A 13,409-nucleotide genomic window follows, 5' to 3' on the forward strand; every position below is an offset into this window, starting at 1 on the left:
CAAGCAAGCCCACCTTCAAAACTTAAAATGTTTCAAAATGTTCCAAGTGCCCTCATTTTGTTTCAAGGCTGTTTCAAAGCCTTTTGTTTCATTTCAATTTTGCTGTTTTGAGCTTGAAACGAGTTGAAACAGCATTGAAATGAAATCCCCGCCAAAATTTCACACAGCCCTACTGCATTGGCCCTTTTCCAGTCCTCTGGGACCTGGCTTGTCTCTCACCGCTTTTGCTAAGCACTCTGAGATCTCTGCCAGTTTTTTCAGGACCCTGGGATGAAGCGCATCCAGCCCTGATGGCTTGAATTAATTCAGACCCAACAAAAGCTCTCTGACTGTCTCTTTCGTTATCTCCTCCCTCAGCTTGCCTCCTTCCTTATTCAGATAATCCCTATTTAGTGTCCGGCAATTTAATATTTTTGTGAAGACTGAGGCACATTATTTGTTGAGTAGCTTCACCTTCTTGGCATCTTTGGTTTGGAGTTCCCCATGCCTTGTTAACAGAAGATTTACAGCTTCCTTGGTCCTTCTTTTCTGGCCAACATACTTACAGGGTCTCTTTTTTTTTGTTTTTGTCATTAATCTCTTTTGCCAGGTGCAGCTCATTCTTTATCTTTGCCTTGGTGACCTGCCCATTCTTCTATTGCCTGTATACCTTCCTTTTGCATGTAAGGGACTTTAGAAGTTCCTTCTACAGCCACATTGGTCTCTTGCCATTCTTCTTGTGCTTCTGTTGTATTGGGACAGCTTCTTGTTGGACTTCCAATACTGTGTCCCTTAGAACCTCCCAGCCCTGAATCCATACAAATGCTACCCTGGGGAAGCTCTGCCAATTACATTCAAATGCAGGGGGTGGGCCTTGGCCCAATTAAGACTGTAAAGTTTTTAGTCCTAGGATTCAACCTTTTATTGGAGGACTTCATTCCACAGAGAAAACAACTGTATCAATTCTTCTTCTCATTTGCTTCATTCAAGGATGAAGGCCTCATGGTGCTCAGCTCTGAAGAGATGAATAAAGGTTCCCTATTCCACAAAGATTTTAATCTGCATGTGAGACGGGGAGAGACAAACAGACAGGAACTGTAGATAGGGCAAGACCTATAGATCCAATACAGTCTTCATATAGAATGTGAATACCACACTGATTGCCAAAGGGTTAATAAGCTGCTGAGGGCTGAAGCCATCTCACTCTGTTGCACCTGCAGGAGGTGTCAGGTGGAAGGGATTGTGCAAGGAATCAGCTTGCTTGGTGGTTCATGCATTTCTTAGTGTGTTTGGTAAGATCCTAGTAACAGCCAAAGCTTCTCAAGGTCAGGTAGGCCTGATGTAGGATTTTTATATATAGCAATCTTCCTTGAGCTGTTCTGCTCCATTTTTGTTCCAAGATAATGGGTTTGATTTTTACGGGGAGTAATTCTTTTTGACAAGCTTAGCTTGGCTTGCCATATGCTGAGGTCCACAAAATGATTTGTCCTGAACGTTGAAGTGAAATGTTCACACCCTGCTGTCCAAATTGGTTTGGATGTTCCTTGAGGAGAGCTGGACTAGAGCCATAAACTCTAGCACAGCCTGTCTGTGTTATAGTCACTGCTGTGATTGCAACTCCTGCAGGTATGCTTGTGCTATGCTGAGCTAGTTGGTTGGATGCTAGTAGTAGTCTTATCCTGGCAAGGCTGTGCTCAGTGCAGGTTAACTGTGAATATTTACTGAGTTTCTCAGATGAGCTTTGCATGCAGCTCCCTGCTGCTAGACATCGTTCCCTCTGGTGTGCTCTACTAGCTTAATTCTATTGTGGATTATTCACAGTAATTAAAAGCATTGCATGTAAGAAATCTTCTGGGCAGCAAGCAGAAAACAACTCCAAAACTGCTTCTACAGTAAGTTCCCCTTTAACTACACTCAAGGAAATTCTATCCAAAGCTCTGCTTCATGGGCTGCTGCTTATCACTATGTCGAACTGTCCTCATTAGCTTTCAGCTGCAGCACCTTCCTGCCAAAACAAACACAAACTCCCCATCAATATGGGGTTTTATTTGTGGATGGAAAAATGGTGATTGAGATCTAAATATAATCAAGCTCATGCTTTGTGTTTCAGAACCAGGGCAAATTAAGCTGTGGTATACACAGGAAAAACTCCCATTGTCTTCAGGGCCCAATTTGATGTGGCTGAGGATGAGGATATCATTTCAGAACATTAATGAAGTCAGGAACATTGCCATTCAGTTGTGAATGTGCTGCAGTAATATGCTGTCCCTGTACTCTGACCCTGTAGTAGTGCACCTGGAAGCTATGAAAGTGTCAGGGTTGTACAAAGGGTTGTATAAAATCATTTCCCTGTTTAAATGCATGCAATAGACCATGTTGAGCTACCAAGTAATAGGCCTTATGTAAAATTCTGAAACGGGTAGGTATCTTGGGTAGGATTCCTATTCATCTATGTATTTTACTATTTAGTTAACTGGAAGCAGCTTTAAAATGAATGCTGATGCAGGGATGCATACTGACCTGATACTTGCTGATTCTACTCTTGGATGTGAATATAGTTTTAGATCTGGAAAACCTAAAATTGGAAAGTACTGTGTCAACAAGAACTTATCCCACCCCCTGCCCCTCCATGGTGGCTGTGTCTGGTAAGCAAAGTGTTTGGCTTCTATATCATGATCTTTCTAAATCTTTTAAACCAAATTGTCCTGGTACAAAATGGAGTTGGTGAAATTGCAGCTCTTACTGGCAGGGCTGTGTCAAACTCCTTGTATGTGTACACAGGACATCACCACAGGTGTTCCCTTTGGCTGATAGCCAAAGTAAAAATATGTGGATTTAAGATAATTTCTGTGTAAGCTATTAAATTCCACAAATTCCTTTCTCCTTTGTAAGTTCTGTAATGCTTTATCATTCTCAGCTTGGGCTGGTTAAGAACCTCAGAGTACTAATACAATATGACCAAAATGCTGAACTTGGTGGTAGACATTTAAAAGCTTAAATCCCTGAAAGGACCCCTGTAATGATCATTCCAGAGTTTTAATTTTATAACCTTACCTTGGGCTTGTGAAGAACAAGTCTTTAAAATTGAGGATTCCATGGAGTGCAAATCATAACACTACCTTACTAGAGCACTCCCATGAGCCATCACCTGCATATCAGCCTTTTGATGAAAGACATATATGCACATAATACTGTAGATGATAAGCTGGTAGGCAAAAAAGTAATCTTAGCTTACCACCTATTAAACAGGAGATTTCTGAAATAGCTGAGCCTCAAAGGCAGGACTAATACCACAAAGAGTCGGGGTTTAAACTAGGGGTGTACTGATAGAGAATTTTGGGGCCGATACAGATGGCCAATTTTTAACAAGCCAGAATGGCTGATGCCAATCTGATTCTGATATGCAGCTGGGCAAGTTAGAGAGTGGCATCCTGCTGGTAAGTCTGTTGTGGGGGGAAGGGACAAGGGGAGAGGGAAGTGCCATGGGGAGGAAGATCAGGGGCTGGAGCAGGGGAAGACGCTGCACAGCTGGGGCAGAATGGGGGATAGATCCATGAGTGGCTTGTCTGGGGGGTGCAGGGGGAGGCGGCTGCCACCACTGCATGCACTCCAGATGGGCACTGGGGGGGGCATGTGCCCTAGGATCTGCGCACAGGGCGAGGGCAGGCTGCAGCTCTGGGCTGGAGCCAGGGCTGCGCTGGGCTTTTCCTGATGGGGGGGGGGGGGGGCGGGGCCAGGCGGGCTGGGAGGGAGCTAGGGGGGTGAGTGCAGCCACCCCAAAATTTGCCATAGCCCCCACTCCCAGTGCTGCCACCACCTGCCCCAAGCATAGCCCGGTGCAACCCCCACTGGGAAGATCCCGGCACCACCCCAGCCCGCAGTGGCAGCCTGCCCTTGCCCTGAGTGCAGATCCCAGGGCATGTGCTCCCTATGCCCTGCCAGGGTGCATGTAGTGGTGGGACCTTCCCCTGCCCCACCCCTGGGATGAGCCACTCATGGCTCCATCCCTTGCACCACCCTGGCTGTGTAGCGTCCTTCCCTCCCCAGCTCCACTGACTTCCTCACCACAGCAACCCCGCGTGGCCCACGATCTACACCCCCATGCCCTTTCCCTCACAACAGACTTACCAGCTGGACCCAGCTGCTTTCCATGCTGTCAGGCTGTGCTCCTGGCAACCTGCATGCTGCGCTGTGGCTGCACATGGATGGGGCATTTTATCAGTGGTATAGGCCACATCAGCCAAAAAAAAGCCGATTGTCAGTACAGTCAATTTTCCTTTTATTGGTTCTGATCTGATATGAGATTGATGTATTGGTGCACCTCTAATTTAAACAGTTACAACTGTGCATGGTAAACTGGAAGACCATAGGTCAAATTCTGTTCTGCCTATTAGGTCTGTAAGGGTTCATCCAGATGCACGCGGATGTTTGGTTCCCTGGGGACAAGTAGCAGTAGTGCACCTTGCACTGCAGCTACTTGTCCCTCGGGAATGCCTGTGCCATGCACGCTTTGGCGCAAAGAAAGTTACCCTGGGGGTAGTGGGGAAGGCTGGGGCCAGCACTGGGCTGGCCCCAGCAGCCTTATCTGGGGGCCTGCAGGTTTCAGGGGGCTGCAGACATGGTGATTTTGCTGGGCAGAGTCTGGCCAGCAGCCACAGTATGGCTCCAGTCAGCTCGGCTCCACTTCTCAGCAACACGTGCTGCCCAAGCATTCACTCCTCCAGCTTATTTTTTTTTTTCTGCAGTTCCTCCTGGTAACTTAGCTCCTATTTCACAGCCCTGCAAACTGTTTTTAACTCTTGTTGAGAACATTAACTCAGATGTGGAAACATTAACCGTGGTGTGGAAATAACGTTCAGTAAAGTATTGGATGTACTATCAAGATGCTCAGGAAGGGTTGATTCTGTTTTATGAATCTAGAAGAGACTACACTGAGTTCTAATGATTACAGGACTACTGAAACAACATTTTAATTAATTTATTTATTTTTGCCTATATTGTTATGGATTTTATATTAAAAATCAGGGTATATTAAATCAATGCACATTCCAATAAAGTTATATTTGTCTTTGAATAATATACCCCTAGGGCCCTAGCATATTAATAAAGCTTTTAGTTTCTTTATACATGGAGAAAAGTATCTACTGTGTTATATGTGATAATGTACCACACCATGTTTTCAAAATCCTGGATATGCCTATGGGGATATCACATTACGATTTGCCCCTGTTCAGTCACTTACCTAAAAAAAAAAAAAAAAATGTATGTTCTGATAACCCATTCACTTTGTGACATGAAATGCCTTTCCTCCAGTTACCCAGAATAAAATAACCTGCAATAGAATGATGGTCTCTCCAGCCCCAAACCTCTGGTCTTTCTCTTAGGACACGCTTTCTCTCAAATGTATGCATTTCTTAGTTCTTTTTTATATTTAGATTGAGCCAAAGAAAAATTGTACCACAGAGACCTGACTAATTAATGAACTGGCTTTTTGGAAATAGCAGATTATTTCTCAGCAATCGCCATGTTCCCTCTGTGCTCCTCAAACAAATATTGTTGTGTGTTTTCACACTAATAATTATGCAGCCTGACAAAACTGGGTAAATGTAGCTTATATACTGTCCTCAAAGGCTTCTTTTAGTTGTCTAGAGTCTCATTGTGTCCTTCCATTTATCTCCTCCCAAAGTAGGAGTATGGCAAAAGAGCTGCAGTAAAGATTTTTGTTTCAATGAAAGAGAGCTTGTAGAATGGAAAGCAAAGCATTTAAAACGGGCTTATTTTATATGCTAGGAGATGGAACACCAGATGGAAGGGATGAGCTGAAAGGACTTGGATTTCACAAATTACGGGTTTGGTTTGAAGCTGAGCTTCTAAGGCTATAGATGCTATTTTGAGGGTGGGGACCAGGAGTTCCTGCTGGAACTGATTTAAGATTTGAAGTATTAGGCTTAGACACTGTTACAACATATGGAACTCATCCATCATTTGTAGCATTCTTCTTTAACTTCTGTAAGTCCCAGCATCACAAGTGAACTAGTATTTTTGCAGCTTGCTTTAATTTTTACATATTTTCTGAAACAACAATTCTTGTATGATACAACAGCAGTATATTAATGCCATATTAACTCATGTAAATGAACAAGCCTGATTCTCTCTCTGTGTTGGATGTATTTATTGTACACTCACCCCCTCAGGATAGTGTTGGTTTAGAGAAGAAGTGCAAATCAATTTTGAATTGGGCCCAAGGGATTCCAGTGATATTATTTTAGATAAGTTTGTTCTCACTGAAGCGTTAAGCCAATATAAATGCTGTGTACTACATTATGTAGGCTGTCCATGCTAGTGGCAGAGAAATACACACTGAAGGCAACAAAGTGTGCCTCAAGGACAGCATTTCTCCTAGAAGTCCAGAGAGGAATGCTGCTAGTGGCCTTCATAGTTTTTAAAGTACTTGCTATAGCTCATGGGGATGACCAGAGTCATGGGGCTGCTTCTTTCCTTTCTCTCTCCATTGCTTTTGCAGCCCTTTGAAGGAAGTATGCTTAGCCAGAGCATTATGAAGGGAACAGTTGCTGCTTTCTCTTGTAAATACTTGGAAGTATGCTTGATTGATTCCATGAACCAAATGAATGAGGCTGGTGGCTGTGTGTTCCCTTCTCTTCCACGCACCAGAAATGAAGCAGAACCAAGCCTTGTTAGCTCTCTGAAAACACCCCTGCCCCACATGTAAATGAAATCAGAATAAGGTTCTTCTTATGTTTTATTTCTTATAGGTAGGCAAATATAGTCAAAGCTCCACCTAAACCTTAATGGTCCATTGTGCCAGCTCGGTTTTTGTAGCCATGGGTGACTGCTGCCTCCTGAGTCAGGGGGGCCACTTGTACCCCCAGCAGACAGTCAGCTACCGGGGGGTGTCCCCCGTGGCCAGTCCTACTGACTGGCACTTCCAGGTCAGTGGGATTAGTCGTGAGGAACTGCTTCTCCTGATGCACTGCCCAGCTGGGGTTCTCAGGGGGTGCATCAGCACTCTCAGGGGGTGCATGTGCACCCATGTATCCCCCCTATGTGTTGCCACTGCCAATAGCACACAAGGGAATGGTGTAGCCAGCATCATGTCTATGTGCTTTTGATTCCCCAGCTCCTAAATGCAACTAATTTACAGCTTAGTAAAATGGGTGTCTCTCTAATGCAAACAAGGATCAAATTCACACCTTTGACTACTTTCTTAATGATGCTGTCAGTTTCTGGTCATGAACAGAAATCAGAAAAAACAAAATGCCATGAGTCCCTAGATCTGTGTATATGGGTCCAGACATGGGCAGCTCCTAAATTGGAAGTGGGCAATTATTTGGACTGGAGGGCCACACAAAAAGTTTTGTTGAGTTATTGCAGGCTGAATTTGAGGGATGGGCTGGTGGTGCTGACTTGGCTTGGCACAACAGGGGCAGGGGTGGCAACTGATCCTATCTGGCCCAGGCCATCTGCCCCACACCCATAGCTAGGGATACTGGATGGAGTGGGTGGGCAAACAGGGTCTCTATGGAGACTGGCCTAGGACCCTGGTGGGCAGATCGCACTGAGCCAGGTGGGTGAGATGGGGCCCTGAGAGGGTGGGCAAGGAGTGGTGTCCAGGATCAGGACAAGTGGGCAGGGCCATGGCCAAGGCCAGGACCAGGATTATAGGGTAGTGACAGCAGGGGGCTGGGGCCCAGGGCAGGGTTGCAATTTATTCCCTGCATGTCGCTGTCGAGCACACCCTGCCTTGGGGTTCTAGGGCCAGTCTACATAGAGACCTCACCTGACTGTCCTCCCATTCTCTCTGGTACACCCATTGATGGGTACAGGGTGGATTGGCAGGGGTAGCCGGTTAGAGTGAGCTGCCGCCACAGGGACTATGGGAAGTCCAGTCTGGCTGCCATGCCACCCCCACCCTGCCATGCTCCCAGGGATGGCGGGACTGGCCACATGTGCCATGGCCTGAGCTGCCCCCTGCACCTATGCCAGACGGGGCTGAGGAACCTACTGTGGACCAGATAAAATCCCTTGATGGGATCAATCCATCCCCTGGGTGATATTTTGCCCACCTCTGTCCTAAGTAGTGCAATTCCTTCCAAGCAGGAGATAAGGGAGCTTCCTGCTTGGGGCAGAAGACAAAAAGTATGTGCACCTCAGCAAGCTGCCTTTAAATCCTCATCCTGTGATAAAATGCATATTTTATTTACTGAAGTTTTAGCAAAGCATTACTCTACAAGCTGTGCCTTTTGTGTTAATCCAGATATAAAGAGAGTGAGGGCACACAGCAATATTGTGGGAGAGGCTGTTGCTATTGTATTTCCAGCTGCTTTCCTCTGATTACACTGCTCCATTGATCACACACCATTCTGTGAAGGGGATGTACTTGTGATTAAAATAGCAACTTGACAAGTGGGTGTGGAGCAAGCTGTGCTTCTGCCAATATGTTTTTAAGTGAGTAATCAGTACCCCCTTGCACTGCTGACTTCTGTGCCCACATCCTCAGTCATATGGCATCTGTCTTCCTAGTCAAATCTTGCTCCACCTACTCCACAAATTGACAGGACCTCTTGTGAAGCAGAATCTGTTAATCCCCGTAGACTGCACAAAATAGATTTAACTAGGGGTGGATCAAAAGAGGATGCTGTGGCATAGCTGTACTCCACTTTTGGATTAGGCTACACCATGGGAATCCCCAGGTACTTTTTAAAGTTCCTAAAGCAGATAAAAATCCCCCTCCCTTCCCTTCCTGCTGGGAGGCACACCCCTCTCTTCTTTTCTCCCCTCCCTGGCCTGCTAGTGTTGCTTTCCCCACTGTTCTGAGAGTAGAGGAAACACCAGAGCTATTCCTGCCCATGGGAGCGCTGGATTCAGTTGGGGAGGGGACAGTGGCAGCAGGGATCCTGACCTGTGCCTGCTCCCAGGGGACTGGACAGGGTTGGGGAAACTAATCTCCTGTGACACTGATGCTGCTGTCCCCACCCCAGCTGAGGCCAGACAAAGCAGCAGCAGCAGGCAGCAAGGGAATTGGGGTGGTAGTTGTGCCTCTGAGCAGGAAGGGGAAGAGTGGGAGGCATTGTCATCTTTATGGACTTAAAGTCCTGGGAGGCCCCTACAATGTGGTCTGTCCCCACTGGTGAGGACAGAGGAGTCTGGAAGCAGTGGGTATAGCCACCCCTGCAGTGCAGGTTGCTGCTTGTGTACCCTGCTTTGGGAAACCCTGGATGCACCTCTGGATCTAACTACTGGAGCTTTCTGCAGGATGTGGGCACTCCCTGTACATTTCTCTTCTTTGCTCTACATAGGCTCCTGATTCAGGTTAGGAATAGCATAGGTTTGTGAGGTGGATGAGGGGCAGCTGTGCAGGGACACATCCATTTTGCATCCCTGATTTTGCAGATCTATGAGACATCCCCCATGTCCTAGAGCAGGGGTGGGCAAAATGTGTCCTGGGGGCCGGATGCGGCCTGCCAGACCATTCTGTCTGGCTCATGGGGGCCCCTAAAAAAATTAGAAAATTAATATTTATCTGCCCTGGGCTGCCTGTCATGTGGCCCAAGATGGCTTGCCGAAACTCAGTAAGCAGCCCTTCGCCCAAAATAATTGCCTGCCCCTGTCCTAGAGGATGCATACCAACTGCAGGTGCTGCTGCAGTGGTAAGATTTCAATAGTGCTTTGCAACCTGCCAGTGCAATACAAGGGACAGGATTCTTCCTCCTCCCACCAGCCCTAAAGAATATCTCCAGAGTACAGCCCTGAATTACTTGGGCTACATCCCGTAAATACAATTTGGGTATTGAAGGCCAGAATGAGAAACCACTGAACCAGGGTTAAAGCCTCCTGCAGACTTCAGTGGGCTTCAAATCCAATGCTATGAGTGAACATCTTACAGAATTTAGTGGTTTAGAAAGTTGTTTTTTTTTTTTTTCTTTTTTTCTTTAGAGCTGGTTAAATCAATCTCTGTATTAGAGAGAGACATTCCAACCCACAGGACACTGCTGCTAATGAGGTGTTTCATCTCAGTGAGCTTTTCCAGTAAAAATGCCTTTAGATTAAATTAAATAAGAAATCGAATCTCACTGCCTTGTCGGTGTTTATGAGCTGGGGTTCATTTTTCTCCAAAACTTGCTGCTGTGCATTAGCTAAAGCCATAATGATATCTTTTATTAAGGTGTCTGTGGGAATGAAAATGCTGACAGGGAAATGCATCCTTATTTGCACAATACTAGGTGAAGGAAATAAGTTTAAAATGCTAAGCACCAGAAGGGATTTCTGACATAACAGATTTGGAACCCGATTTGTGGAGAATTTGTGCTCCATGTATAGTTGGGAGCTCTGAAAGCAACTGCTGTGTCCTGCAGTGTTAGATGTGCAGTGAGAAACTGCAAGTTACTAAACTCCTCTTGGTTTCCTATCCTCAGTTATAAGGTAACTAAGGATAGCTCGTCAGTGATGGACTTACTACAGGGACTTGCCTTTCCATGAACAAATTGCGTCTTTGCCTTAAAAGAAATGTGTAAATTTCTATTTGAAATTTTATTTGATTGCCATTTGATTTCTAATATAATTTAAATAAGAAATTTCTATTTGATTTCTAAAATAATTTGCACTCAATGTACATTTTTGTTTTGCAAGACATGTCTAACAGGCACCATCTATACAAATTTATACGTCACGCATGTAATGCATATGCTGTCATGTGGCCCAAATGCTACTCAGCTTGGGTTTCACTTCCTGCCCTTGCCAAAAAATACCGGTGCAACATCAATTTCATCTCTCTCTGACACAGTTTCACTATAAAGTATTGTCCATGTAGAAGGTAAGCACTATGAGGCAACAACTAAATAATTATCTGCACAGTTTTTGTGCATTGGATTTATTTTGGTTTTTGGGTGCTAAAGTCATAGAAAAGATGATCAGAAAAAGAGAGGTTTTGTAAATAAAGGACTCACTGCTTCTTCCTTTGGACATGATTATTTCTCTTTGAGGGAGGCTAAAAGGAATTAATGGTGATTTCAAGTTTATACAGGTGTTCTGCCAGGGTCTGTTGCAGGTGAAGGCTACTCCAGGAGCAGAAAGAGTCAGCTTGAAGGATCTCTTGTGTCTTTCACCAGATCTCTTGGTTTAGGTAAAAAAAAAAAAAAAAAAAAAAAAAAAAATCTTGCCTAGGCTGTGGCCTTTGTGTTGTCATTCCTGCATGTGTGCATGAAAGTGTCTGATTTCCCTGCTTGTTCTTTGGTTCCTCGAGACTTGCAGTGCCTGCAACTTTAAGGGCTGAGCCAAACAGCCAGAAGGTGCTTGATTGTGGCAGCCCTGTTATAACACTGGCTGCCTATATAAACACAGCAGTTTGCTACTGACAGCCAGGCAGAAACATTGCCTGGCTGAAAGGCTGTATGGAGATAAGGGCAGGACCTTATGGGGATGGTTTGGAGGCTTCTGGTCCTGGGCATGACCTAAAACTGCACCCTGCTGGGTTTGGGCAGCCTGGTGGAGCTCCTGGTAGCGTGGGAGTCCCCGAAGTACTGTACATTTATAGTACATTTATATACATGGCATGCAGGCCATGCCATTGACCCTGCATTTTTCCTGCAGAAAACAACTGCTGTAGAATCTGTTCAAAATCAAGCATAAACCCTGTTCTCATCATGAGTTTTATGGTTCTATACATATGATTGAAATATTTGTCAAGAATAATAGGGGAATGACAAAATGGTGTGAGGAATCTAGTTAACGACACTGGTCAAAATGTCCATCAGCCATGTATTTTGACAGAAAAATGACTAACAAGTTATTTCATAAGAGAAACCTCTGCTTTCTCTGGAAAACTTCATTGGAAAAACGTGTCCCCAAGCTGCTTTTCAGAGGATAACTGAAATATTTCAATCCTGAAACAATGTTTCAGTGTTTCATGAGAGTCTTTGTGTGAATGCCTCTTGCTTCCATTTACTTCCATTGGCTGGGCTCCTCTGCTGGACTTTCTTCAAGGTGTACTGCAGTCAGTCTTGCAACACCTCCTTCCATCATCAAGAAGAGGACCAAGGTGTTTCATGGAATGTGTTAAGCAACTAGGTATCTCAGCCTACAGTGGACAACAGAGGTCTAAGACATTGGAGAAGCACTTTAGGATGGAAATGTTTCAGGTTATGGCAATAAGAAATCTTCAAGTCTAATGACTCTTTCTTCCTAAAAGTGTAACTTTTTTACCATTGGCTTGGTGGTAGGTGAGATGCACATTTTCCAACCAGTTATAGGAGATGATACCTTTGAGATGTCTGAGATTAGGTTTGGGGCTACTCGGAAATTAAAATGAGCCAATTAAACTATTATATTTTTCTCTGGGATTTAGCTGCAGTCTATTTAAATTCTGGGTTGTAATCTGGCATAATCATAACAAAACTTGTATGTTACTGATAATGAGTTCTGAGAGTAGGTATGAGGGAGGGGCAAATGGGGGAGGGGGAATTAACTCAAATGGAAATTACTTTAAAGTGGATTGCAATTAGAAGTTTGGGATTAGTGTAAAAACTAAAAAAAAGCAACTATAAAAACATAATTATGTTCTATTGACAAAGCAGTAGCTTTTATTATGTTGTTTATGAATAGAGGAGACAAAGTAATATAGTTAACAGCCATAGTATGAAATCCATATTATATTAAATTTGATTCTAATTCAACACTTTCCTCAAACACAAAAAATATTAAATCAAACAAAACCTACAGAGTTTTAAAATTATACTCAAGAGGTCTGGTTTAAAGCAAGGGAGTTGGAACTACATAATTTGTCATCTTCTTCAACTTTAAATTGGAGATCTAGCAATTCTAAAGATCACAAGCTATTTCAGTATTCAGGGACTCTGGAGTTAACACAGCGGTGCAAGGAAAAAGGACCAAATTCTTCTCAAACTTGTCAGATACATAACTGAAAATTAGAACAGATTATACAAATTTTGGCTGGATTTTTTTCCATTTCATGCTCACACTTAGATGCGTATATGTCCTGCTCACTAGAAATTAAAGTGATTCAAGATCAACATAGCTATGTATTTAGGCTCCACTTCTCCAAATGTGTTTTTTATTAATGAAGAGTGTCTTATACTGCAATAAAGCCATCTTGTCATGGTTTTCTTAACTGAAGGTAAACTTCTATGGTAGGGTTGGAAGGATGATGTGCATGTATGTACATAGTGCCTTGTAGCATATGGTTGAAGAGCGTGGCTTTGTCTATGATTTATGGTGGAAAAGAGCATACAGGAAATGGGATTGCTAGATCATATGTAATTTCCAGATATTTTTTGCACTGAGTTGCCTTTGGAATGCTGTGGGGAGCACACTGAGGATCAATTCTTAACAACCTCCTCAAAGTCACAGTGTATATCTCCTTCATCCACTACTGGGACTGCAGAAGGAATTTGAGG

General features: G+C 44.1%; 1 protein-coding gene across 5 annotated transcripts in view; it reads left to right on the forward strand.

Moving 5' to 3' along the window:
• The first annotated feature begins 1,206 nt into the window (after positions 1-1,206).
• LOC102386226 (E3 ubiquitin-protein ligase Topors-like) overlaps positions 1,207-13,409 on the forward strand; it is an 88,903-nt gene continuing 76,700 nt past the window's right edge. For 4 of the 5 annotated variants that reach the window (XM_006015469.2, XM_006015468.2, XM_025203000.1 and 1 more), the window contains exon 1: positions 1,230-1,309. The gene's annotated coding sequence lies outside the window, so the exon portion shown is untranslated. Of the gene's footprint in view, positions 1,310-13,409 lie in introns of all 5 variants that reach the window. The other variant, XM_025203004.1, reaches the window with a different exon arrangement.

Source organism: Alligator sinensis, unplaced genomic scaffold (genome assembly GCF_000455745.1).
Source record: "Alligator sinensis unplaced genomic scaffold, ASM45574v1 scaffold560_1, whole genome shotgun sequence".
NCBI classification, from domain to species: Eukaryota; Metazoa; Chordata; order Crocodylia; family Alligatoridae; genus Alligator; species Alligator sinensis.